The sequence below is a fragment of the Rhinolophus sinicus genome, linkage group LG09, assembly GCF_036562045.2.
Source record: "Rhinolophus sinicus isolate RSC01 linkage group LG09, ASM3656204v1, whole genome shotgun sequence".
NCBI lineage: Eukaryota > Metazoa > Chordata > Mammalia > Chiroptera > Rhinolophidae > Rhinolophus > Rhinolophus sinicus.
This window is the reverse complement of record NC_133758.1, coordinates 51,822,457-51,827,089: the sequence shown is the minus strand read 5'-3', so window position 1 is coordinate 51,827,089 and position 4,633 is coordinate 51,822,457. Positions and strand designations below refer to the sequence as shown.

General features: G+C 40.6%; 1 long non-coding RNA gene across 1 annotated transcript; it reads left to right on the top strand.

The window, feature by feature from the left end:
* Positions 1-1,014: 1,014 nt before the first annotated feature.
* Positions 1,015-4,362, top strand: LOC141573073 (uncharacterized). The gene is made up of 2 exons (XR_012498642.1): positions 1,015-1,180; positions 4,101-4,362. It is a non-coding gene; the product is annotated as an uncharacterized LOC141573073 (long non-coding RNA).
* Positions 4,363-4,633: the final 271 nt, after the last annotated feature.

The following is a 4,633-nucleotide window of genomic DNA, read 5'->3' as shown; positions in this document are numbered from 1 at the left end:
AAATGCAGCCCTAAATTTTATTTTTAGAAAGTGATATAGTGGAATTGATTTTTAAGAGAATATAAAAAGAAAGAATTTATATCTTGGGAACTGGTAGAACAAACTTATTTACCATTTTACTGTTCAATTTCCGCTGATAGAAACAGGAAGGAAGCCATAAAGAGCCTGTCCATTCAAAAGAGACCAAAGTAAGAATGCAGACAAATACTTGAACCCAGTGGTTATGGTAACTGACAAGTTCAGAGATTTTTCACATCCTCTCTGGGAAAAAAATATTTTATGCTAATTTTTGAATGGTGATTGATGACATTTAGCCTAATATGTAGATCACAATGAGAAAATAAAAATTTCCATGAAGAAAATATTTTTCTGCTTGGTGCCAGTTCAAAGGCCTCCGAAACTTAAAAAGTCAGAAGTGTTTTTGTTCCAGTCAAACTTGATTGATAGTGATAAATCATTATAATTATAGTTTCAGCAATAATGATGACATGTTCTGTGCTTCTATTTTCCTTGTGTCTGAGGCTTCCATGCAAGACTGGCTGTGTGGAGAACATGGCCATATTTCCTCTGGGCAGATACTTAAGATGCCCTGAGGTCTATGGGCTTGTATTGTGTCCTTCATTATTCAAAGCTGAGTGTCCCTGGGACACCAGCAGAAGCCCCTCTGGAAAGGAAAGTGTATCCACTGTGCCACAGGGACAGTGCGTGGAAGGGTCTGGCACGTCAAGCCACCATACGCTGCACCAATCACGACAGCTGTTCCTGTTTGGCTTCCAACTTCAAAGCTTCTCGCTTTCCTGAACATGCATTCCGAGTTTTATTTTCCAGTCCTCCAAACCATGCAGTTCCCCGAGAGCACTAAAGGTCAGGCTTTCATCCCAAGCCTAAAGGAATATGCACTTGGATCCTTTCCTTTCTTGTTTTCCTTTGGGGGAAGTCATAAAAACAGCTTTGATAATTAGTAAACAGCCAACATTTTCCTAACACTCATAAAACATAAAGGCGATGTGAAAACTCAGCTTTGCTTTCAAGTCTCATGGAGGATCACGTTCCAGGGGCACACATTCTTCTCCTAAGTGCAAATGGATTGTTCAAGCTGCATTGCTCGGTCGGTCCATAGCACCTGGTTCACCCTGGAAGGAGTGTGACCGGGTTCAAGTTTCTGTCCTGACTACGGTTGGTAAGTTCACTAAAGGTAAAGGAGAACCAGCTTGATGTGTGGTGACAATTTAGAGGCTAGAGTGAAACGCTGGAGGCTGAGAGGAGCCTCCATTAGGTAGAGAGCTCTATCCACGTACTTTTTGTATGTTTCTCTGTCTTCCTGGTAAACTCAGTAAAATAACTCAAAGTACATAAAAAAATAATTTTGTCTGTTTTGAATTGCTTTAAAATTCTCAACCCAGCCTCTTTAACTCAAGGAAATGAAAGTATTAGTGGCCAAATTTGAATCTATAATATGTGGTTGCCTAATGCCACATCACAAGAATTGGCAAACTGATCACCTGCCTGTTCACACAGCCTAATGGTTCTGCCAAAAACAGGCAAGATTAAAATCCACTGCAGCCAAGTCTGAGTGACACTTCATTTCAGCTGAGAAGGCCTTGTCTGTTTGAAGGAGAACAAGAATGGGGGGTAGAGGGTGAGGGGTGGCAGGCAGAGTGCCTCCAGTGTCCTGCAAGGCACAAAGCTGAGCCCTGTAAAGCTATAGCAGTTTATCTCAGAACATAAATAATTTCTGATACTATTTGATTGCAATTAGAAGATTAATACACCAATGAAGGAAAATAAATGTTGGCTCCCTAGTTTGTAAAGAAGCAGCATCTTCAATGCATGGACTATATGAGAAGTATGCAGAGGAAAAAGGGAAAAGCTGTATAATTAAATAAATTCATTAGACAATGCTGACTCAGACTTGTTCATTGTAAGAACAAAAACCAATTGGCTAATATGAGCAGCAAATACATTTTAGGTTCCAATACATTTATTAAAACCTAAAATCACATGCCGACGAGACTAGTGAGGACTCACAAACTTAACTGCCAGGCATTGCAAGCTGGGCCTGCCCCACTGGCCATCCTGGTGCAGGACCATCGGGGCGTGTTCAGCCACCTTTTGGGGACATTTCTGGAGTTGTCAGGCTGATTGTAATTATCAGGAGTGTTGGAGATCTGGACTTTTATTGCTCTCCGGTTGCTGGCAGCTCATACGGAATGAGAATCCTATACCACCCACCACCCCAAAGAGACTTCCAAAAGTACTGAATTATGGTGATTCTAATGAAAACACTGGTAACCTAAAATAAATCCATGAGTGACAAAGTAGATGCTACAGCTGCTAAGATTTCAGCAGCAGCAGGGAACCCTATAAGAAAACAAAGAAATAGGATTCTCTTGACAAAAATGACTTTCCAGTAATTTCTCTTTGGAGTAAGCAATCCATTTCAAGAGAAAGGCAGACTACAAGTGTGAAAAAGTTCAATGACCACATCAACAAGATTTACATTTGATGCAGTTCATATGTTACCTTCAAAAAGAAGTCAAACTGTTTACTTCAACAGCGTTTTTGTGCTTCAAATAATACTTGACTATATAATGGAGTTTTGATGGTAAGATCCAAGGAATACAAACAGATTCTTAGTTGCTGTAAGATTTGATCTTTCAAAAGTCAAGGGCACTCCAAAGTTCCAATTGCTAATTGACACAAACTCTCCACTAGAGAAACATTGATCATATGTCAATAGCATGTGGAATGGAATAATCATGTCTTAAAATCTGATGATTTAATATTTATTTGGTGATGACAGATGGGCAAAGCTGTTAGTTGTTCTGGGCAGGGCTCAAGGACCTGAGGTGAACCCTCTGGACACCTCCCATTATGACTTTGGCTTAAAAGGAATCTCCTAGGTATCCAGCAGTCCCAGATTATTTTCATCTAGCTAGAAACAGATACAGCTTCAGAATTTATACCTAAGTGTTTTGTGGAGGAGGAAAAAAAATTAAAGTTTCATTATTGTTAGTCCCTTGAGGATTCTAAAACCCCTACTGAAAAACAGGGCATTTCAGGCCAATTGGCCTGCCCTGAAAGAAGTGGGAAATCGGAGGAGCTCAGAGTATGGAGCACTCTGTGTTTTCCCAAGGTATTTCAGCGCTCATACACCGGGTTAGTCAGGTTGCTCTTGACTTATGGAGGTGATCTGACCACAGCAAGTCCTGCAGCCCCCGATTTTATAATAACCTCAGCACACACTCTTAAGTGCATTTTATAAATTGAGATGCTCTCCACAATTTTCTGAGTATTCTTTCTCTTACATAGTATTTGGAGCAATGGACTAAGTTAACACAAGACCCAATGCAGAATGTTGGGAAAAGTCTTTTTTTTTTTTTTTTGTAAGTCTTCTAAAAATCTTCACAAGTTCCATCTGTGTTTATCAATGTCAGTACTATCCAACTGTCCTACTGAGACCTATAGCTTAGGCCTCTGAACAAGCAGAACTTACAAGCCAATGTGGCTTCTCACGAAAGTCCTCTGTTAAACTGAGACAGGATCGTTGAAAGAGTGAACATTACATTGGGCTTACCACATAATTTATTTTGACCCTCTTGTTAAGAGCAGGACTCACCTCACAAGCTGACTTGAAGTGTCAACAAATGTTACTTTTCTCATCCTGGGAAGACCCCCAAGTCTTCATAGGTCTCTATGCCTTTGCTCAAACTGGTGCTGCCTGCTGCAATGCACACACACGATTCTCACCTGCGGCCTCAAAGCAGATTTAGCTCAAATAGAGAGGAGATATGATAGAGAAGACAAGAGAGAGAGTAAGATAGAGGACAAACCCTTTGGTCTATTGGGTTTTGTAAACCTTGGAGCTGGATGGAGCCTCATGTTGATGGAGTATTTCTAACATCCGAAAATGCTAGATAGGGAAATCACTAGATTTGTTCCAATGAAGCAGTTTACCACCTGTTTTAAAAAAATTAAAAACAAAGAAAACAAAAACCTTTTTAAGTGAAATTATAGAAAGATCAAAACAGATAAAATTAAATCTTTCTTTAAGCAGTTTAAAACTTCAGTGTTTGGAAAATCTTGAACTCTTATCTAAGCCCTAGGTTTATCAGAGGTGACTGAGAACCCACTAACATAGCCCAACCTCCACATGGTCCAGAGGAGGCAACTGAGGCCCCAGACCTCCTACGAGGCTTCCCTGCGTCACAGGGCAAGTCAGGGACAGAGCCTTGTGGAGAAGCGGAACCATCCAGCACTTCCTCTGCACAGCACGGCCTCCCACCCTGCTTCCTTCCAGCAGACTTGCTACCTTGGAGAAACCAGATCCTCAGGTGTTTTAATAAAATGGCATTAAATCTCTTTCTGTCAATTACTGAGAACTGGAAGCTACGCCATCACTAAAGCTTCATGAAACATGAGTGTGTAGAAATCCAGGGAAGCAAAAAGACTTTTCAAGGGCCATAGCCATATCTTTATAGCCCCATGCTCCTAGAACATTGTGTGTGAATAATACATGTTTGTTAAATTGAGAAAAATCAAAGAGGTGGCCTTGGCCTCTGGGTTTCCTTCTTTTGTTTTGTTTTCTCACTTGATTTGGGCCTTAGATGCAGAGATTATGTTAAACACACTC